Source organism: Scyliorhinus torazame, chromosome 6 (genome assembly GCF_047496885.1).
Source record: "Scyliorhinus torazame isolate Kashiwa2021f chromosome 6, sScyTor2.1, whole genome shotgun sequence".
NCBI classification, from domain to species: Eukaryota; Metazoa; Chordata; class Chondrichthyes; order Carcharhiniformes; family Scyliorhinidae; genus Scyliorhinus; species Scyliorhinus torazame.
In genome coordinates, this window is record NC_092712.1 from 314,095,596 (window position 1) to 314,119,298 (window position 23,703).

Genomic DNA, 23,703 nt, shown 5'->3' on the forward strand with positions numbered 1-23,703 from the left:
GACATCCAGTCCCATCCCAATGATGTCGAGCCCCGCCCCAATGACGTTGAGCCCCGCCCCAATGATGTCGAGCCCCGCCCCAATTATGTCGAGCCCCGCCCCAATGATGTCGAGCTCCGCCCCAATGATGTCGAGCCCCGCCCCAATGATGTCGAGCCCCGCCCCAATGACATCCAGTCCCATCCCAATGATGTCGAGCCCCGCCCCAATGATGTCGTGCCCCGCCCCAATGATGTCGAGCCCCGCCCCAATGACATCCAGTCCCATCCCAATGATGTTGAGTCCCGCCCACAATGATGTTGAGCCCCGCCCACAATGATATGGGCTGGTTTTAGGGGCTGGTTTAGCACACTGGGCTAAATCGCTAGCTTTGAAAGCAGACCAAGGCAGGCCAGCAGCACGGTTCAATTCCCGTACCAGCCTCCCCGAACAGGCGCTGGAATGTGGCAACTAGGGGCTTTTCACAGTAACTTCATTGAAGGCTACGTGTGACAATAAGCGATTTTCATTTTCATTTTTCATTTCATTTTTATGTTGAGCCCCGCCCACAATGATGTTGAGCCCCACCCACAATGATGTTGAGCCCCACCCACAATGATGTCGAGCTCTGCCCACAATTACATCAAGCCCAGCCCACAATGATGTTGTGCCCCGCCCACAATCATGTCAAGCCCCGCCCACAATGACGTCAAGCCCCACCCCAAATGGCGTCAATGCCCGCCTGTCCCCACCACCCTCACCTCACACAGTGCAAGGCACAGAAATCCCAAATCGCTGTTTGACAGACTGCTGTCGTGCTCTTTAACTCTCCTCTCGCTCTCAGCCCTGCTGCCTGTCTGGCCTCTGGCTGAGTCGCCGGCCTGCTCTGGCCTGCCGATTCCCTGAGACATGACACCGGCGCTTGCCTGGCTTTCTTCGCACCTCCCGACTGCTGCTTACCTCTCGGCTCTCACTCAGATGTCTGGGCCCTGAGCCTCGACAGCCACACGTGCTCCTGCCTGGCTGCAGCTGTCCACCTGGCCTGGCGGTCTCTGTTCTTTTTGGTCGGCTGCCTGCCCACCGTCCTCGGCCCTGGCCTGGAGATCGTGAGTCATCCCGCTGCTCCCCTCAGGGCCATTGACCAGCATGTCCGGGGCAGCACGGTAGATCAAGTGGCTAGCACTGCGGCTTCACAGCGCCAGGGTCCCAGGTTCGATTCCCCGCTGGGTCACTGTCTATGCGGAGTTTGCACTTCCCGTGTCCGCGTGGGTTTCCTCCGGGTGCTCCGCTTTCCTCCCACAGTCCAAAGACGTGCGGGTTAGGTGGATTGGCCATGCTGAAATGCCCCCTAGTGACCAAAAAAGGTTAGGACGGGGGTTAATGGATCTCGGGGGTGGGGTGGAAGTGAGGTCTTAAGTGGGTCGGTGCAGACTCTATAGGCCGAATGGCCTCCTTCTGCACTGTATGTTCTATGTCTCACTGAAGGCTTTGCAGGCTCACACCCCGATGCTAGATCAGTGACCTGACCTTTCTATCAGGCTGCCCGCCAGGCTGAATGACAGAAGCCTGGCTGCTGCTTTACTCAATGGCAATTCAGAAACTTCACACCACTGCAGGAGATCCATGTCTGAACTGCTCTAAGTCTCCATCTCCTCTTGACGCCTGGCAGACTCTTTGCCCTCTAAAAAGGGGAGCCCACCAATCGGAGCCCGGTGCTGTTCTGTATTGACTGTTGATGGGTTCAAGAAATTCAAAAGAGCCTATCAGCAAATTTAGAGCCACCACGGCTCTGATTGGTGTCCCAGGGTGTTCCCACGACAACAGTCACCTCTTTCTATGGGGCTCCCCCATTGGCCGAGGCCCCGCGCTGCAGTGTATTTCATTGAAAGTCCGCCCCTGACTGAAAGGGTGAACCCATAGCAAACAGTCCTGGAACCTTATTCCAGCCTCTACTTGCAGTCCTCACTCAGTGCAGGGACGTTCACCTGCTTATGTCCTCCAACTCCCTCTGTGGGTTTACTGTATCCACCTGCTCTGCTACCTTAAGGGGCCGGTGTACATGTTCCTCTGCATAAAGCCGGGTGCCTGAAGTTAAGTACAGGTTGTTGTAGTGTTAGGTGTAATTTAGCTTGTAGTGTTTTTATCTTGCATGTGTGAGTTAATCCTGTGTGTAAATAAACTATTATTGAACTTGAACTAACTGACTGGTTGTTGGTTCTTTGATCAATATCCAGTTGAACCTTGTGGTGGTATCATTTGATAACTGGCGACTCTGAAAAGCAATATCATCATTAATAATTGGCAACATTATTGGTGACGCTGGTGGGGTAGTGTCCCACTCATTAAAAAGGGCAACATTATTGGCGTATCCGGTGCGAATTGGCAAGAGATGGCCGATTTGAACAATACGCTGGGTCTCTGGTTGACTAGTGCAGTGACAATGTGCCACCGCCTCCCCACATTTCAACCAAATTTTAACATTTCAACCATACAGCAAGGAGAGAGGCTGGGACACTAGTCATTAGCCCAGTAGCATCTCTCTCGGCCCCGCTCTGCCCTGTCAAACGTCTTGCCTCAAATCCAATTTCCCCCCTTCAAGAAACCTTCAAATATCCCAGTCCCAAACAAAGTTTTGGTCATCACTTACCGCCCCCCCCCCCCCTCCCGCCCCCCCAACCCCAGCCAATATTGCGTTCTTCAACCCAACATCCTATTGTTTTGTTCGCTTAAGCCTCTGTGACGTTACCAACTTACAGGCAAGTGATTACTTTGCAAGCAGGAGTGGTTTAGCTCAGTGGGCTAGATAGCTGGTTTGTGATGCAGAACAACTCCAGCAGCGCGGGTTCAATTCCCGTACCAGCTTACCCGAACAGGCGCCGGAATGTGGCGACTAGGGGCTTTTCACAGTAACTTCATACTTGTGACAATAAAAGGTTATTATTATTAAGTTGGTGTGGTTGTTGTGGAGTCTCTGTGCTAATTGTACGTGTAATCGATTTGGGCTTACTGCAGTAAGAACTTACTGTAATGTTCATTCGGCTGTTTGACGGGACTCACTGAAAACCATCACTTCAGGAAATCACACCCAGGAATCTGGACCTGGATGAGAAGAGAGCAGGGTCGCCGTGGTTACGCTTAATAAGCAGAAAGACCAGGTTGCTGAGTCTGATGGGTGGCAGCTTGATTGTTTATGTCAGCAATGAACCTTCCAACAATTAAGACTTTTAAGGACACAACCTGCCAACCACTCGTGGCCGCTGAGGTTAATTCGGACGCCAATTGAGGCCCGAGCCTGAGGAAATGGCAATCTGCACACGTGAAAAATTTATTCAGGAAACAAACCATCTTAACAGTGATTTCCAATGAGGTCCCGCTGCCGGTCCCTGATTGTCGTTTGGGATCCTGGTAATGAAATTTGTTCAGGGAACAATTAACAGGACATTGTCAACTTTCCTCCTGATATTGGTTGGAATATGGAGGGACTGGGCCTGCAACCTCCTGACCTGGACATCCTGCCAGCAGCCTGAGTATTAACCCTCTTTTACGCTCTGTATGTTTGTGCCCTGTTAGTTTGCAGTTTCTGTCAATGCTAGGATCGCAGGAACAAGAGAAGGCCATTCAGTCTCCCAGCCTGTTCTGCTATTCAGTGACTGCCCTGAGATCGAACTCCATGTACCGCCATTTCCACTCGTACCTTTGGGTAAAAATCCAACAAACTCAGTGTTAAGATTAACAATTGATCGCATGTCTGATGTGTTCGGCAGGTCAGTTCGGTGTGGACTGCACTTGATGCAGCGATGCGAGAAACAGACCTCTAACACTGTAGAAGATCCAACACGGTTTTATTGAACGATAGAACTAACATACATATTTAACTGTGGGTCGACACTATACTGAACTGACTGGAGATCTTGTAGTAGCCTGGCCAGACTTACTAACTACCGCATGGTGTTTGCACTTGCTAGCTCGTGGACTCTGACTGTCTCAGTGGCTGGGTCCCGAGAGAGCGGGAAAACTAGTGCCCTCTGGCTTTATAGTGGTAGTGTCCTGTCTGGTGATTGGCTGCGCTGTGCTGTGTGCCTACTGATCATCCTGTGTGTCAATCACTGCCTGTCTGCACTTCATTATATACATGAGTGGATATTATGACAGTGTCAATTGCCCTTCGTGAAAGAGAGTTTTAAATTTGAGTCAAAATTTAATGCCCTTGGCGTGTATGATGGCAGGGTGCATTTAATCAAGGGGCGGGTAGCATGTGGCGACCCCACCACATTCCCACATCTGTCAAGATGAACTCCATGGCAGGAAGGCTAGTGCATGGGCCTTTTCATGCCACCACGAATTGAAGCCCTTGAGTGGGCAGTTATTGCCCAATTAACGCCTCATTCTGCCACCACTGTTATTAACCGTAGTGGGGTAACATATAGACACCTGGGCGGGGGGGGGGGGGGGAGGAAGAGCTTTGTTCAAAGGCACTCAGTGTCTGAATGAAGAACATGGCATAGGGAATGGGGGAGCCCTCTGAGAGCAACCCACTTCCTTTGCTGCTAAGCTCACCCATTCACCACAATGCCCACTCTGCGAATCTCCCTCTATCATCAATGAAGAGAGAATCTAACCATCTCCCTGTGACATTCAATGGTATTACGATCACTGAATCCCCCACCATCAACATCCTATTGCTCAGAATGTGAGCGAGACTAACCATATAACTGCTGTGGCTACAAGAGCAATTCTGTCTCGTGTATCTCATCTCCTGACTCCCCAAAGCCTGTCCACCATCTACAAGGCACAAGTCAGGTGTGGGATGGAATATTCTCCACTTGCCTGGGTGGGTGCAGCTCCAACAACACTCGAGAAGCTCAACATCTTCCAGGACAAAGCAGCCCTGCTCGATTGGCACCTCTTCCACCACCTTTGATATCCACTGCCTCCACCACCGACGCACAGTGGCAGCCGTGCGTACCACCTACAAGATGCACTGCAGTAACTCACCAAGGCTCCTTCGACAGCACCTTCCAAACCTGCAAACTCTGGAACGACAAGGGCAGCAGACACACATGGTGGCAGCAAACCTGCAACCTCTCCTCCAAGGCACACACCATCCTGACTTTGAAACGTATCAGCCATTCCTTCACTGTCACTGGGTCAAAATCCCTCGCAAGGGTGATTAGGGACGGGCAATGAACGTGCTGGCCTAGCCAGTGAAGCCAGCCTTCCGTGAAAAGAATAAAAGAAGGACCTGTGGCCTGGGGTCGATCAGCAGTCCAAAGCCTTGGGTGGGTGCCGTGGCAACAGCACCCACCGCCTCCCCGTTTGCGCTGCCATCTTGTGTTCTGTAGGCGTCCCTTTGCAATGATTCATACAGAACCGCTGGTAACTTAGCTAGAATGATAATTTATTGATGTACACGTGGTGAGGAAACAACCCGAATGCTATCCAGACTAAGTTACAGATTGAGTTACATGGACTCTCCTGGCACTACCCTTATGTGCCGCTGTCCTAGTGTACGCCTCACAACCTTCTCCTGATAGCCGGATGTCACATGACTAATGTCTGACGCCACCTGCTGGTCGGAGGTCGCATAGCTAGGTGTATACAGCATTGTTCACAGGCATATCACCACCACACCAGCAGCTCTCAGCGGGCAGGGCTTCCATCCCTGGGTCCTTCATCCACTGCTGTCCAGTTAGGTGCCTGAATGGCACTTAATTTGGCGAAGCTTCTCCAAAAGAGGGGACACAACATTCTCGCCAGTTCTCAAGCCAGCGGGTGAGACCTCTGTCATCTCCGTGAAATACTGTCCATAAACTGCGAAACCAGTGGTGACAGTTTCTCTCTGCCTACTCTCGGTGTTCCCTTGGTATCTTGGATACTTCAATCAAATCATCCATTAACCTACTGAACTGCAAGGAATGAAGGCCTAGTTTGTGGAATCTCGCCTTGTAATTTAACTCTTGGGGCTGAGGTACCATTCTGGTAAATCTATGCTAATATATTCTCCAAGGCCAATATATTCTTCCTAAGGTGTAGTGCCCAGAACAGTGCACAATATTCCAGGTTTGCATGCTCTAAACACACCAGCACATCACCAGGTTTGCCTGTCAGTTTTCTCCACTGCTGTGGGTGAGGACACCGATAGGGGCCCAAGTTTAATTATGTGCAAGTGGGTGGGTTTGGAGAGAGTCAAAATTTCACACCCCGCCTCTCACCATCTATCTTCAATCTGCGCCCCTATTCAATGGGACGGGGCTTGGGGAGTACAGTTGGGAAGTTAATTTGGAATGGTCTTCTGGGGACAGACAAATTACACTTTGCAACACCTCAACCAATCCACGCTGATGCCAAACGAGCACGACCCTTTTCCCGTGCAGCCTTTCGGCACATCGGTTCTGCACTGACCCGCCACAAGTGAACCCCTACCTAGGTCCACTCGCCCGCCCCATCCCCATAACCCTGTAAGCCCACCTAACCTTTTTGGACACTAAGGGCCAATTTAGCGTGGCCAATCCACCCAACCCGCACAACTTTGGACTGTGGGAGGAAACCGGAGGAAACCCACGCAGACACGGGGAGAACGTACAATCTCCACACAGGCAGTCACCCGAGGCCGGAATTGAACCCGGGTCCCTGGCACTGGGAGGCAGCAGTGCTAACCACTGTGCCACCGTGCAGCCCTAAATTGTTGCTCCCTTCGAAATTTGCTTTCACTGAGTGGAACTGGGGTCGCCTGAACGTTCCCAGTTTAGAAACTCGCTCGCATCTGCCCACGTCACACGGTGCGGGAAGTTCCCAAATCGCCTTAACCGGGCAAAGCACTTTCACTTATTGATGTTTATGCAAATGAACTGATAGCAGGACAATCAGTGACATCTCTGTTTCCTCATTCCATCCCACAGCTTGCCCATTTAAATAGGCTTTCAAAAAGGTACATGGTCATTATACTCACTGCTGCTACTGAAAAACAAGCCAATTATATTCCATAAACTTTTCAAAATAACCACCTGTCTTTTATTACGAGGTGAGACAAGCTGATTTTGAGAGATTAAGTTATGTTAGTCAGGAAATTTGTTTTGTAAATTGCCTGTAAGAGTGGGTGTCCAGAGTGTTACAAATAGCTCCGCTTCCTGTTTCATCTTTCTAATAAGCGTCAAGCAATTACGTTCGAGATAAAACATGTTCCGCAACTGGTCATGGTCCAGAATAAAATGAGACAACAAGAGGTGGCTCAGCTGCTCGTGCTCTTGCTTCAGAGTTGTGAGTTCAGGTCTCACTCTGGAACGTGGGCACAAAGCCTAGGCTGCCACCCCTGTACTGTGCTGAGAGTGTGCCGCACTGTCGGAGACAGACACACACACCCCAACATGGCACACATGCACAGACACAACACACACAGGTGCACACACACCGACATGACACACACACTCTAACATGACACACATGCACCCCAACATGGCACACATGCACAGACACAACACACACAAGTGCACACACACATGGGCACGCACACACCCTGACATGACACACATGCACCCCAACATGACACACATGCACATAGACACAACACACACAGGCGCACACACACATGGGCACGCACACACCCTGACATGACACACACACACAGGCGCACACGCACACACCGGCATGACACACAAACACACATGAACACACACCTAAACACCACACACATGCACATGCAACAGACACAACACACGGAAACAGACACGCGCACACAGGCACAGCACATGGCCAAAGACAGGTATACACAGACATGACACACCAACATGACACACACAAAACCATCACATAGATGCACGCACACAGACACAACACATAGGGGTGCACACACCCCAACATGACACGCACACACAGACATCACACACACGCACACAGACACAACACAGTCACAGATGACACACACACATGTTGACATGACGCATGCACACACACACACACTCACACCACACATACGCTGTCCCACACCCAACAGCACTTACAGAAACCACTGCCACGATATTGACTTCACATCTGCCTGACCGACCGTGTCAGATTCCATTAGTGCCCGTTCAGTTAATCCTGTACAAAAATGACAGGAAGCCTCATTGTTGTAAGACGCAACTGTCCCCTCCCAGAGGTCTGTTTGTTTGATCTGCAGGAACATCTTTTAAGCTGCTGTGCAAGGAACTTAGCTCATCTGGACCCACTCCAGGAACTAAACCCAAGGCAGCTGACAATAAACACTCCTGTAATGTAGAGAGCGTCTGTCCAGCTGTACAGGTGAATGTGAGGAGGCACAAGCCAATGATTCTGAGTACTCTGTTGAAATCAATGCTTCAGAGATGCCAAGTTTAATATCAACTGACAGACTGCCTGTTTAAATGTGCTTCTGTGGTGGTGCATGGATATGTGTTAGAGCTGACACCACCTGGGTTCTCTACAATGTTAGAACTGTGGCAGGCTGGATTTCTATGTGAATTCTGCCAAACTTGGTGTAAGTGCTGTCTAGTCTCTAACAGGTGGTGCTTTGGATCCCTGAGAGTTCCCCCTGAGTCAGAAATTCGGGAGTCTAACTTTCCCCCTATGGCTGGGTATAATTCAGTGCCCGTTGTGATGCCAATCTCTGCCAACCGGGATTTCGACCCGGGCTTCGATTTCCAATTCGTGCCGAATTAATTGACCTGTTCGAGTGAGAGCTGGCGTGCCAAGATGAGGCACTGTTCAGCAGTGCTTGGCTGCGTGGAGAGGGAAGGAGGCTGGGGGTGTACGCTACCAGCCAGGAATCCTGCTCCCAATCACTCGCCAGCTGGAAGTCGTACCTTTTGGCATTCAGCAAGAAGAGAAGCAGGATTAAAAGTTTACCTCTGGCACAGCCTGGCATTGCTCCCCAATGGGACCCACACAGGATGACTGGGCAGGGCACCTATGGAACCATTTCTCTGCAAGAGCTTTTAAAATTCCTAAGGAGTTCGGGAGGGCAGACAGAAGATGATTTTTTTTCCACTGGTAAAGGAGGGACCAGAAATACAAGACAGTCATTCGAACATCCAACAGGCTGTGCAAGATAAACCTCTTGAACAGGGAATAAAAAGGACTTGCATTTATATCGCACTTTCACAACCATCAGGCATTTCAAAGTGCTTTCCAGCCAATGAACTACATTTGAAGTGTAGTGACTCGTAATGTAGGAAACACAGCAGGCAATTTGCGCACAGCAAGCTCCCACACACACAGCAAAGAGATAATAATAACACTCTTTATTATTGTCACTGGTAGGCTCGACATTAACACTGCAGTGAAGTTACTGTGAAAATCCCCTAGTCGCCACACTCCGGCGCCTGTTCGGGTACACAGAGGGAGAATTCAGAATGTCCAATTCACCTGACCAGCACGTCTTTCGGGACTTGTAGGAGGAAACCGGAGCATCCGGAGGAAACCCACGCAGACATTGGGGGGGAACATGCAGACTCCGCACAGACAGTGACCAAATCCGGGAATCGAATCCTGGTGTTGTGAAGCAACAGTGCTAGCCATGCCACCCATGATTGGATAATCTGTTTCATAATTAGTTACTTTGGTGATGACACAGAGTGGTTAGAAGATGGTGTGCTTAAGGAGAAGCTAAACAAGCACAAAAGGGAGAAGGTAACAGAAAGAGAAGGATGTGTTGGAGAAAGGCTCGAGGATCATAAACGTCAACACGGGCCAGTTGGGTCGAATAGTCTATTCCTGTATATTAGACCTGATGTAATTCGATGTAAAAATCAGAGAGTGTTCTGGAAAGGAAGGGAATTGAAAATTAGTAAAATTAAACACGTGACACCTGCTATCTGGGAATGTAGTGCTACCGTCAGTGAAGATCAGTCTTAATTACAGGAGGATCTGCCACGGTGACCATTGTACATGTTGCTGAAAATCTCGCTCGTAACACAATTAACTTCAAGTTGAAGGTTGCCAGTAGCTTGATTTATATTCTGTAATTAATCAGGACCTAGCATATTTGAAATGTGTTAATTTTATAAATGTCAAGCAAAAAATAAATGTATTGCCTCATAAACGCAATAGACATGTGCGTGTCGCCTATCCATCTCTGTAAACATAGATTTGTACACTGACTGTGGAAACCTGCCTCATTAAAAGGCACTGGCCGCAACTGAAATCACTCACCATTTTATCCCAGTGGCAATTTAGTTATTATTTATTGAGGGAAAAGTACACACTCCAGGACCTTAGTACAGCGAAAGCAACTCAGCAAGATGCTTGTAATGTTCACCTCTGCCCCTCTCTTTTCAAGAGGGTAACATAAATGTCTGTCAATTTTTCCTTTACAAATAAAATTCTTCTTTCTGGTCCCACAGCCAATTAGCTCCTCTGTGTGATTTTGCGAGTAATTGGTTTCATTCGGGGGGGGGGGGGGCTGATCGGTTTCGCTGATTAACTTTCCCCCACCTACCCTCGTATCACTGGTATCCAGCCTCTCCTAAAGTCTCCCTCTCAAACTATTAATAACAATTGTTCGCCCACTTTATTAGCGGGTTTAAGCACATTCATTTTATTGTTTTATTTTTACCTGATACCTTCCCTCATTTTTTCACACTGTGGGGCAATTCTCCGGCCGCGTCGCAACGGGCGCAATTCCCGTTACGTCGGGAAAATTGCGGGAGAGCCCCGAAACAGTTTCCGAATCTCCGGGCCGGCTCCTGCAGGTGTGCTCAGGATCTCAGCTCATTTTCATTCACTTTGATCTCATTATTGAGATTAGGGTGGAATGCAGCGGCCGCCCGGTAGTCTCCCGGTATTCTCCCCCAGCGGGATGTCACCCGGGCACGAATCGCTACTGGTCCTTAAAGGCGGGTACCGGGCACCATGGACTCTTGAGGGGGAGCAAGGAGGTGAGAATCCTGCTCCACTTACCAGCAGGGAGCACTAAGTCACAGCAGCCGCTGACCAGATGCCGTTGGGGTTTCCTCAGGGGAGCCGGGGGGGCTGGGTAGCTCGGGCTGGGATATAGCGGGCCAGATCGGGGGTCTCTCGCAGGATGGGGCCGCTTGGGTGTGTGAAGCACCCCATAAGAGGGCAAAGCACAGATGGAGCCTAAAATCCCCTCACAGCATAGAGCCATTCTGCAGCTTGTTTCCCGGAGAAGCATTTCACTTTCCCTGATGTTTCAATAGACTCTGTGGTTTCAATGTTGCAGTATGCTTTCTTTTATCCCTTTGTAATTGGTTGCTTACATTGAATTTCAAACCCCATTGGCTCTTGCGAGCCTTTTGATTGACAGTTAAAGGCTATCTCAAAGGAGGGTGTGCTTCATGCTCCATTATCCCTGAGGTGCTTCCTCCTTTGTGCAGGAGTCCTGTCTGGCCGCATTTTTCGATAATGAGTTTTTTCTACTCTGAAGTGCTTCCCAGATAGAGCAGGTGCTCTGTCGGAGAGGTTTTTTTTTTTTAGACTGGATCTTTTTCAACCTATGATTCCTGAACAGCGTGCCTGCACGGGCGGTACTTTCCCACCATGGAAGCAACTGGCACAACTCCGATATTAAAGTGCAAGGGTTCCTCAATGAGGACCTTCTCACAGCCACTCTCTGGATAGATGTGATAACCATGCTGGGGACACGGAGGCCTTTGAAGCTTTTGGTGTTCAGGGATATAGCAGGGCAGTGTCATTGCACTTCCCCCTGGCACACTGGGGTGGCACTGCCAAAGTGCCAGGAAGCGTGGACAGGCTGGCACTTTCAAGGGGCAGGACCTGAAAGGGGCAAAGCATGAAGAAGCAGGGGGGGGGGGTAGTGCGTTTTAATGCTCCTTGAAAGAGTTATTCCATCGTTATATGCTCTGTTCCTTCCCCATAGCTCGAGAAATGTCATCCCTTCAGTCACTGAGCTCATTTGCTTCTGAAGGTTATTATTGAATCTGCTTCCACCTCCTCTTCAGGCAGATCACAGCAACACACTACGTGAAGAAAAACCTGGGTCTGAAATCTCTACCGGTGTTGTACGTCATTACCGGTTAAACGGCAGGGTTGGTTCAGGGCAGCACGGTAGCATTGTGGATAGCACAATTGCTTCACAGCTCCAGGGTCCCAAGTTCAATTGCCCGCTGGGTCACTGTCTGTGCAGAGTCTGCACGTCCTCCCCGTGTGTGCATGGGTTTCCTCCGGGTGCTCCGGTTTCCTCCCACAGTCCCACAGTGCAGGTTAGGTGGATCGGCCATGGTAAATTGCCCTTAGTGTTGGGTGGGGTTACTGGGTTATGGGGATAGGGTGGAGATGTGGACCTTGGGTAGGGTGCTCTTTCCAAGAGCCGGTGCAGACTCGACGGGCCGAATGGCCTCCTTCTGCACTGTAAATTCTATGATAATCTATGACTTGAGCCCTTTTATGCCATGAGTCAGTAATCCCAGTCCAGACATTTCGGTGCACAATCTATCAATACTCCCCGCAATCTCCGCCCAAATACACAGCCAGTGCGGTGAAATGTTAATCCGAGACATTTGTTCTTTCGTGCGACATAAAGCTATCCAGGTGTCCTGTCCGCAATCTACTCACCCACCCAGTGCCACCGAAACAGAATATCTACTGCGGAATTCTCCATCGGCGGGGTCCTCTGCTTCACGGGCAGCGCACGCACGCCCGCGGGTTTCCCGACGGCGTGGGGTGGCCACAATGGGGAACCCCATCCCTAGTCTTTCATCATCACACTGGAGATTGGTGAGGATGTGGGGCCCATTGTGTCATGGATGGGTGAAAGCAGAGAGCATTGACCCAAACAAGGGAAAGCTGTTGTAGATGTGAGAGGAATAGATTGTGAGGAGATTTCATGGAATGCAAATCCCGCCATCGGCCTGAATTCCCTATTCCTGCAGATTCCATGCCATCCAATTGCTCTTTGTGACCTTGTTATGTGCAACCTGGCTGCCACATTCTTTTTCGACGCACTTAATTGCCCGTGAGTAGTGCTACTGAGGCTAGTGTCATGGGTATGTCACTGTAAGAAATGTTTGGCTGCTCAAGTGGCTGCAGTGATGTCAGAGTGTGGCTGGAGCTGAGCTCTGGCTCTGCTTTTTAGTTTCGCTTTGAGGAAAAGCTTGGGTGTGTCTGTTTTTTTAGTTTTGTTTTAGTGTTGGAGCTGCAGCCAGCCAAAGAAGGTGCCATGTTGATCTCTCTGCAATCTAATGACTATCTCTGGATCATTTGGGTGAATTCAGAGTGAAAGCTGTTCTCAGTAGAGAATTTAAACTTGATGTGCTTCTGTAAAAAGGGTTCTTGTCTTATGGATGTTAAAAGGAAAGTTTAAGGATTACTTAGTGTTGTATTCTTTGGGGTTATATTTGAATTGATGGTTGCTAAGATGTTCACTGTATGTTTTAAAAAAGGTTAACTTGAGTTCATAGAATAAACATTGTTTTACTTTAAAAAATACTTTTCCATTTCTGCTGTACCACACCTGTAGAGTGGGCCGTGTGCTCCCCGTACCACAATCTCTTCAAAGTTGTGGGTCAGGTGAACTCCATGATACACTTTGGGGCTCTCTAAACCCTGGCCCATAACACTAGTTTTAGTTCCCAGTCAGGCACTTAATTAGGTATTAAGTCCATCCTGGGATTGGGTATTAAATCCATCCTGGGATGTCAATGGTGCTGTATATATGTAAGGTCATCTTTTGAGAAGATTTGGGAGTGATTTACCAGTCTCACCCTGGCTGACTTGGAGAGGCCTCTCGTGAGATTCGCAACGTTCGAGACGTCTTGCGAGATTCAACCGAGCCTCGTGGGATTTCGGATCTGGATCTTGCCCGCCCTGGGCAAGATTCACATCAGCCATCAAGCTCATTTAAATATGCATGCATCGGATTCACTAGGCTCCTGGGAATTAATGGACTCCACAGCGAGGCCTTGACCGAGTGTCGCTCGGTACTGGTCCACACAAATGTGAACCAGGCGTAGCGGCACCTGGGGGCTTTTCCCAGGCCATTGGAGACACTGCGTGGTAGGGGGCAGGGCAGGGTGGCACCCTGGCTCTCCCTCTGGCACCCGGTGCCAAAGTGCCTAGTTGGGGCTGACAGGTCGGCAGGGGCAGGGTGCCCGGGTGCCAGTGGTCAGGACCTGAGGGGGGCCATGACCATGAAAGGGGGGGGATGAGGGGGTGTATGAAGGGCAGGGGGAGCGGGGGGGGGTGGGGTGAAGGGAGGTATGAAGGTCCTCAAAGAAGTTCAGGGGTCTGAATGGGGGGGGAAAAGGGAGGGAGGGGAAGTGGGGCCTCAGCGATCCTATAGAAGGGTGCCCTCATTTGGTGGGGAGGGGGTAATTCCCTTGCGTGTGGAGGGTGACATTGCCCATGTGTAGGGGGAGTGGGGGACCCTTAAGCTCACTTGGAGGTAAAGGCACCCTTTCAAAATGGCGGCCCGATCTCTGAGGAGCCGGTCTGGCCAGCGAATCAGCTCCCTAGTGGTGAAAGAGTTTCTGGGTCCAATCCACCGGCCACCTCGTGCCCGACACGGGACGTGACAAGGCCGTTAAATCTCACGACGTACGTTACGCCTCGCGAAATCCAACGAGATCTCACGAGGCATCGCAATCTGGATCGGGGTCCAGATTTACATATTCAAGTGAGTAGTTCGTCTCACTTGAATATGTCTGCGCCGGAGTTACCCAAGGTGCAGGATCGAATGGCATCGTCTCCGAGACTGCCCTGGCGCCGTTTAGCTCTGGTCTCCACAAACATTGACCAGGCGTAATGGCACTTGTGGGGGTCTCCCTGGGTCATCTGGCTCTGAGCAAGGTGGTACCCTGTCACCCCGATGTCACCCGGGCACCATGGCAGAGGCAGCCAGGTGCAACCCCGGTTTTAGTTAAATTGCGCCCGTAGGGGAAAACAGCAGCAGCCAGAGCAGTGGCACCACGGCTGGCTCTGATGTTCAGAAGGGAGGGTCAAAGCGCAGAAGAGTAATAGTTATAGGGGACTCTATAGTCAGGGGAACAGATAGGCGCTTCTGTGGACGTGAAAGAGACTCCAGGATGGTATGTTGCCTCCCTGGTGCCAGGGTCCAGGATGTCTCCGAACGGGTAGAGGGAATCCTGAAGGGGGAGGGCAAACAGGTAGAGGTCGTTGTACATATTGGTACTAACGACATAGGCAGGAAGAGGCATGAGGTCCTGCAGCAGGAGTTCAGGGAGCTAGGCAGAAAGTTAAAAGACAGGACCTCGAGGGTTGTAATCTCGGGATTACTCCCTGTGCCACGTGCCAGTGAGGCTAGAAATAGGAAGATAGAGCAGACAAACACGTGGCTAAACAGCTGGTGTAGGAGGGAGGGTTTCGGTTATCTGGAACACTGGGAGCTCTTCCGGGGCAGGTGTGACCTGTATAAGATGGACGGGTTGCATCTAAACCGGAGAGGCATAAATATCCTGGCCGCGAGATTTGCTAGTGTCACACGGGAGGGTTTAAACTAGTATGGCAGGGGGGTGGGCACGGGAGCAATAGGTCAGAAGGTGAGAGCGTTGAGGGAGAACTAGGGAATATGGACAGTGTGGCTCTGAGGCAGAGCAGACGGGGAGAAGTTGCTGAACACAGCGGGTCTGGTGGCCTGAAGTGCATATGTTTTAATGCAAGGAGCATTACGGGTAAGGCAGATGAACTTAGAGCTTGGATTAGTACTTGGAACTATGATGTTGTTGCCATTACAGAGACCTGGTTGAGGGAAGGGCAGGATTGGCAGCTAAACGTTCCAGGATTTAGATGTTTCAGGCGGGATAGAGGGGGATGTAAAAGGGGAGGCGGAGTTGCGCTACTTGTTCAGGAGAGTATCACAGCTATACAGCGAGAGGACACCTCAGAGGGCAGTGAGGCTATATGGGTAGAGATCAGGAATAAGAAGGGTGCAGTCACAATGTTGGGGGTATACTACAGGCCTCCCAACAGCCAGCGGGAGATAGAGGAGCAGATAGGTAGACAGATTTTGGAAAAGAGTAAAAACAACAGGGTTGTGGTGATGGGAGACTTCAACTTCCCCAATATTGACTGGGACTCACTTAGTGCCAGGGGCTTAGACGGGGCAGAGTTTGTAAGGAGCATCCAGGAGGGCTTCTTAAAACAATATGTAAACAGTCCAACTAGGGAAGAGGCGGTACTGGACCTGGTATTGGGGAATGAGCCCGGCCAGGTGGTAGATGGTTCAGTAGGGGAGCATTTCGGTAACAGTGACCACAATTCAGTAAGTTTTAAAGTACTGGTGGACAAGGATAAGAGTGGTCCGAGGATGAATGTGCTAAATTGGGGGAAGGCTAATTATAACAATATTAGGCGGGAACTGAAGAGCATAGATTGGGGGCGGATGTTTGAGCGCAAATCAACATCTGACATGTGGGAGGCTTTCAAATGTCAGTTGATAGGAATACAGGACAGGCATGTTCCTGTGAGGAAGAAAGACAAATACGGCAATTTTCGGGAACCTTGGATGACGAATGATATTGTAGGCCTCGTCAAAAAGAAAAAGGAGGCATTTGTCAGGGCTAAAAGGCTGGGAACAGACGAAGCCTGTGTGGCATATAAGGAAAGTAGGAAGGAACTTAAGCAGGGAGTCAGGAGGGCTAGAAGGGGTCATGAAAAGTCATTGGCAAATAGGGTTAAGGAAAATCCCAAGGCTTTTTACACTTACATAAAAAGCAAGAGGGTAGCCAGGGAAAGGGTTGGCCCACTGAAGGATAGGCAAGGGAATCTATGTGTGGAGCCAGAGGAAATGGGCGAGGTACTAAATGAATACTTTGCATCAGTATTCACCAAAGAGAAGGAATTGGTAGATGTTGAGTCTGGAGAAGGGGGTGTAGATAGCCTGGGTCACATTGTGATCCAAAAAGATGAGGTGTTGGGTGTCTTAAAAAATATTAAGGTAGATAAGTCCCCAGGGCCGGATGGGATCTACCCCAGAATACTGAAGGAGGCTGGAGAGGAAATTGCTGAGGCCTTGACAGAAATCTTTGGATCCTCGCTGTCTTCAGGGGATGTCCCGGAGGACTGGAGAATAGCCAATGTTGTTCCTCTGTTTAAGAAGGGTGGCAGGGATAATCCCGGGAACTACAGGCCGGTGAGCCTTACTTCAGTGGTAGGGAAATTACTGGAGAGAATTCTTCGAGACAGGATCTACTCCCATTTGGAAGCAAATGGACGTATTAGTGAGAGGCAGCACGGTTTTGTGAAGGGGAGGTCGTGTCTCACTAACTTGATCGAGTTTTTCGAGGAGGTCACTAAGATGATTGATGCAGGTAGGGCAGTAGATGTTGTCTATATGGACTTCAGTAAGGCCTTTGACAAGGTCCCTCATGGTAGACTAGTACAAAAGGTGAAGTCACACGGGATCAGGGGTGAACTGGCAAGGTGGATACAGAACTGGCTAGGCCATAGAAGGCAGAGGGTAGCAATGGAGGGATGCTTTTCTAATTGGAGGGCTGTGACCAGTGGTGTTCCACAGGGATCAGTGCTGGGACCTTTGCTCTTTGTAGTATATATAAATGATTTGGAGGAAAATGTAACTGGTCTGATTAGTAAGTTTGCAGACGACACAAAGGTTGGTGGAATTGCGGATAGCGATGAGGACTGTCTGAGGATACAGCAGGATTTAGATTGTCTGGAGACTTGGGCGGAGAGATGGCAGATGGAGTTTAACCTGGACAAATGTGAGGTAATGCATTTTGGAAGGGCTAATGCAGGTAGGGAATATACAGTGAATGGTAGAACCCTCAAGAGTATTGAAAGTCAAAGAGATCTAGGAGTACAGGTCCACAGATCACTGAAAGGGGCTACACAGGTGGAGAAGGTAGTCAAGAAGGCATACGGCATGCTTGCCTTCATTGGCCGGGGCATTGAGTATAAGAATTGGCAAGTCATGTTGCAGCTGTATAGAACCTTAGTTAGGCCACACTTGGAGTATAGTGTTCAATTCTGGTCGCCACACTACCAGAAGGATGTGGAGGCTTTAGAGAGGGTGCAGAAGAGATTTACCAGAATGTTGCCTGGTATGGAGGGCATAAGCTATGAGGAGCGATTGAATAAACTCGGTTTGTTCTCACTGGAACGAAGGAGGTTGAGGGGCGACCTGATAGAGGTATACAAAATTATGAGGGGCATAGACAGAGTGGATAGTCAGAGGCTTTTCCCCAGGGTAGAGGGGTCAATTACTAGGGGGCATAGGTTTAAGGTGAGAGGGGCAAAGTTTAGAGTAGATGTACGAGGCAAGTTTTTTACGCAGAGGGTAGTGGGTGCCTGGAACTCACTACCGGAGGAGGTAGTGGAGGCAGGGACGATAGGGACATTTAAGGGGCATCTTGACAAATATATGAATAGGATGGGAATAGAAGGATACGGACCCAGGAAGTGTAGAAGATTGTAGTTTAGTCGGGCAGTATGGTCGGCACGGGCTTGGAGGGCCGAAGGGCCTGTTCCTGTGCTGTACATTTCTTTGTTCTTTGTTCTTTGTTTGTAGGGTTTGAATTGTCCACTGATTTACCCCAAATGGGGGAGATGCTCCTAACTTTTCACTCAGTATCTCAGAGATGGCTCAGTGGGCGGCAATCTAGTCTCTGAGTTGGGGGGTTGTGGGTGTCATGATACGCAGACATGCACATACTGAGATAATGAACACAGGGAACAGGACATAACCAATCATCAAGCAGAACACTTGGGGGTGGTTTCCCACTATAAATGGCAGGAGGCACTCACACTCCGCCTCTTTCCACTAGGGACAGCTACAGAGTGAGGCCGGTGTACATATTACGTAACGCATACAGCACATGGCTAAGAGCTAGTCTGGTTCAGTCAGACAGAGAGATCGCACTTAGGTTAGCAGAGACTCAAACTCATAGAGAACTGTGCTAACTGTGTGACAGGTTCAATAATTCAAATTGAACTAACTTCAAGGTCTGGAGTCTACTTGAGTTATAGCTGCACCCAGTTGCAGCCCGTGTTAACTCAATGTGCTTAACACGACAGTGGGTACAAGTGCCACCCCCAACAAGTATAAAAATCAAGCTGATGCTCCAGTGCAGTATTGAGGGAGTGCCACACTGTCAGAGGGTCAGTACTGAGGGAGAGCCGCACTGTCAGAGGGTCAGTACTGAGGGAGTGCTGCACTGTCAGAGGGTCAGTACTGAGGGAGCACAGCACTGCCAGAGGGTCAGTACTGAGGGAGTGCCGCACTGTCAGAGGGTCAGTACTGAGGGAGTGCCGCACTGTCAGAGGGTCAGTACTGAGGGAGTGCCGCACTGTCAGAGGGTCAGTACTGAGGTTGCTGCACTGTCAGAGGGTCAGTACTGAGAGAGTGCCGCACTGTCAGAGGATCAGTACTGAGGGAGTGCCGCACTGTCAGAGGGTCAGTACTGAGGGAGTGCCGCACTGTCTGAGGATCAGTACTGAGGGAGTGCCGCACTGTCAGAGGGTCAGTACTGAGGAAGTGCCGCACTGTCAGAGGGTCAGTACTGAGGGAGTGCTGCACTGTCAGAGGGTCAGTACTGAGGGAGTGCTGCACTGTCAGAGGGTCTGTGCTGAGGGAGCGCCGCACTGTCAGAGGGTCAGTACTGAGGGAGTGCTGCACTGTCAGAGGGTCAGTACTGAGGGAGCGCCGCACTGTCAGAGGGTCAGTGCTGAGGGAGTGCCGCACTGTCAGAGGGTCAGTACTGAGGGAGTGCTGCACTGTCGGAGGGTCAGTGCTGAGGGAGCGCCGCACTGTCAGAGCGTCAGTACTGAGGGAGTGCCGCACTGTCAGAGGGTCAGTACTGAGGGAGAGCTGCACTGTCAGAGGGTCAGTACTGGGGGAGTGCTGCGCTGCCAGAGGGTCAGTACTGAGGGAGTGCTGAACTGTCAGAGGGTCAGTACTGAGGGAGCGCTGCACTGTCAGAGGGTCAGTACTGAGGGAGTGCTGCACTGCCAGAGGGTCAGTACTGAGGGAGTGCCGCACTGTCAGAGGGTCAGTACTGAGGGAGTGCTGCACTGTCAGAAAGTCAGTACTGAGGGAGTGCTGCACTGTCAGAGAGTCAGTACTGAGGGAGGGCTGCACTGTCAGAGGGTCAGTACTGAGGGAGCTCTGCACAGTCAGAGGGTCAGTACTGAGGGAGTGCTGCACTGTCAGAGGGTCAGTACTGAGGGAGTGCCGCACTGTCAGAGGGTCAGTACTGAGGGAGTGCTGCACTGTCAGAGGGTCAGTACTGAGGGAGTGCTGCACTGTCAGAAAGTCAGTACTGAGGGAGAGCCGCACTGTTAGAGGGTCAGTACTGAGGGAGTGCCGCACTGTCAGAGGGTCAGTACTGAGGGAGTGCTGCACTGTCAGAAAGTCAGTACTGAGGGAGTGCCGCACTGTCAGAGGGTCAGTACTGAGGGAGTGCCGCACTGTCAGAGGGTCAGTACTGAGGGAGTGCCGCACTGTCAGAGGGTCAGTACTGAGGGAGTGCTGCAATGTCAGAGTGACAGTACTGAGGGAGCCCTGGACTGTCAGAGGGTCAGTAATGAGGGAGTGCTGCACTGACAGAGTGACAGTACTGAGGGAGTGCCGCACTGTCAGAGGGTCAGTACTGAGGGAGTGCTGCACTGTCAGAGGGTCAGTACTGAGGGAGTGCCGCACTGTCAGAAAGTCAGTACTGAGGTAGTGCCGCACTGTCAGAGGGTCAGTACTGAGGGAGTGCCGCACTGTCAGAAAGTCAGTACTGAGGGAGTGCCGCACTGTCAGAGGGTCAGTACTGAGGGAGTGCCGCACTGTCAGAGGGTCAGTACTGAGGGAGTGCCGCACTGTCAGAGGGTCAGTACTGAGGGAGTGCCGCACTGTCAGAGGGTCAGTACTGAGGGAGTGCTGCACTGTCAGAGGGTCAGTACTGAGGGAGCGCTGCACTGTCAGAAAGTCAGTACTGAGGGAGCGCTGCACTGTCAGAGGGTCAGTACTGAGGGAGTGCTGCACTGCCAGAGGGTCAGTACTGAGGGAGTGCCGCACTGTCAGAGGGTCAGTACTGAGGGAGTGCTGCACTGTCAGAAAGTCAGTACTGAGGGAGTGCTGCACTGTCAGAGAGTCAGTACTGAGGGAGGGCTGCACTGTCAGAGGGTCAGTACTGAGGGAGCTCTGCACAGTCAGAGGGTCAGTACTGAGGGAGTGCTGCACTGTCAGAGGGTCAGTACTGAGGGAGTGCTGCACTGTCAGAAAGTCAGTACTGAGGGAGAGCCGCAATGTTAGAGGGTCAGTACTGAGGGAGTGCCGCACTGTCAGAGGGTCAGTACTGAGGGAGTGCTGCACTGTCAGAAAGTCAGTACTGAGGGAGTGCCGCACTGTCAGAGGGTCAGTACTGAGGGAGTGCCGCACTGTCAGAGGGTCAGTACTGAGGGAGTGCCGCACTGTCAGAGGGTCAGTACTGAGGGAGTGCTGCACTGTCAGAGGGTCAATACTGAGGGAGTGCTGCACTGTCAGAGGGTCAGTACTGAGGGAGTGCTGCACTGTCAGAGGGTCAGTACTGAGGGAGTGCCGCACTGTCAGAGGGTCAGTACTGAGGGAGTGCTGCAATGTCAGAGTGACAGTACTGAGGGAGCCCTGGACTGTCAGAGGGTCAGTACTGAGGGAGTGCTGCACTGTCAGAGTGACAGTACTGAGGGAGTGCCGCACTGTCAGAGGGTCAGTACTGAGGGAGTGCTGCACTGTCAGAGGGTCAGTACTGAGGGAGTGCCGCACTGTCAGAAAGTCAGTACTGAGGTAGTGCCGCACTGTCAGAGGGTCAGTACTGAGGGAGTGCCGCACTGTCAGAAAGTCAGTACTGAGGGAGTGCCGAACTGTCAGAGGGTCAGTACTGAGGGAGTGCTGCACTGTCAGAGGGTCAGTACTGAGGGAGTGCCGCACTGTCAGAGGGTCAGTACTGAGGGAGTGCTGCACTGTCAGAAAGTCAGTACTGAGGGAGTGCCGCACTGTCAGAGGGTCAGTACTGAGGGAGTGCCGCACTGTCAGAAAGTCAGTACTGAGGGAGTGCCGCACTGTCAGAGGGTCAGTACTGAGGGAGTGCCGCACTGTCAGAGGGTCAGTACTGAGGGAGTGCCGCACTGTCAGAGGGTCAGTACTGAGGGAGTGCCGCACTGTCAGAGGGTCAGTACTGAGGGAGTGCCGCACTGTCAGAGGGTCAGTACCGAGGGAGCGCTGCACTGTCAGAAAGTCAGTACTGAGGGAGCGCTGCACTGTCAGAGGGTCAGTACTGAGGGAGTGCCGCACTGTCAGAGGGTCAGTACTGAGGGAGTGCTGCACTGTCAGAAAGTCAGTACTGAGGGAGTGCTGCACTGTCAGAGGGTCAGTACTGAGGGAGCGCTGCACTGTCAGAGGGTCAGTACTGAGGGAGTGCTGCACTGTCAGAAAGTCAGTACTGAGGGAGCGCTGCACTGTCAGAGGGTCAGTACTGAGGGAGTGCTGCACTGTCAGAAAGTCAGTACTGAGGGAGTGCTGCACTGTCAGAGGGTCAGTACTGAGGGAGTGCTGCACTGTCAGAGAGTCAGTACTGAGGGAGGGCTGCACTGTCAGAGGGTCAGTACTGAGGGAGTGCTGCACTGTCAGAAGGTCAGTACTGAGGGAGTGCCGCACTGTCAGAGGGTCAGTACTGAAGGAGTGCCGCACTGTCAGAGGGTCAGTACTGAGGGAGTGCCGCACTGTCAGAGGGTCAGTACCGAGGGAGCGCTGCACTGTCAGAAAGTCAGTACTGAGGGAGCGCTGCACTGTCAGAGGGTCAGTACTGAGGGAGTGCCGCACTGTCAGAGGGTCAGTACTGAGGGAGTGCTGCACTGTCAGAAAGTCAGTACTGAGGGAGTGCTGCACTGTCAGGGGGTCAGTACTGAGGGAGCGCTGCACTGTCAGAGGGTCAGTACTGAGGGAGTGCTGCACTGTCAGAAAGTCAGTACTGAGGGAGCGCTGCACTGTCAGAGGGTCAGTACTGAGGGAGTGCTGCACTGTCAGAAAGTCAGTACTGAGGGAGTGCTGCACTGTCAGAGGGTCAGTACTGAGGGAGTGCTGCACTGTCAGAGAGTCAGTACTGAGGGAGGGCTGCACTGTCAGAGGGTCAGTACTGAGGGAGTGCTGCACTGTCAGAAGGTCAGTACTGAGGGAGTGCCGCACTGTCAGAGGGTCAGTACTGAAGGAGTGCCGCACTGTCAGAGGGTCAGTACTGAGGGAGTGCCGCACTGTCAGAGGGTCAGTACTGAGGGAGTGCTGCACTGACAGAGGGTCAGTACTGAGGGAGTGCTGCACTGTCAGAGGGTCAGTACTGACGGAGTGCCGCACTGTTAGAGGGCCAGTACTGAGGGAGTGCTGCACTGTCAGACGGTCAGTACTGAGGGAGTGCAGCACTGTCAGAGGGTCAGTACTGAGGGAGTGCTGCACTGTCAGAGGGTCAGTACTGAGGGAGTGCTGCACTGCCAGATGGTCAGTACTGAGAGAGTGCTGCACTGCCAGAGGTTCAGTACTGAGGGAGTGCTGCACTGTCAGAGGGTCAGTACAGAGGGAGCTCCACATTGTCAGAGGATCAGTACTGAGGGAGTGCTGCACTGTCAGAGGGTCAGTACTGAGGAGTGCTGCACTGTCAGAGGGACAGTACTGAGGGAGTGCCGCACTGTGAGAGGGTCAGTACTGAGGGAGTGCTGCACAGTCAGAGGGTCAGTACTGAGTGAGTGCTGCACTGTCTGAGAGTCAGTACTGAGGGAGTGCTGCACTGTCAGAGGGTCTGTGCT

General features: G+C 51.4%; 1 protein-coding gene across 1 annotated transcript in view; it reads right to left on the bottom strand.

Moving 5' to 3' along the window:
- The window catches only part of nek11 (NIMA-related kinase 11), a 476,774-nt gene that overhangs the window by 14,540 nt on the left and 438,531 nt on the right, over positions 1-23,703 (bottom strand). The gene's annotated exons all lie outside the window — the stretch shown is intronic.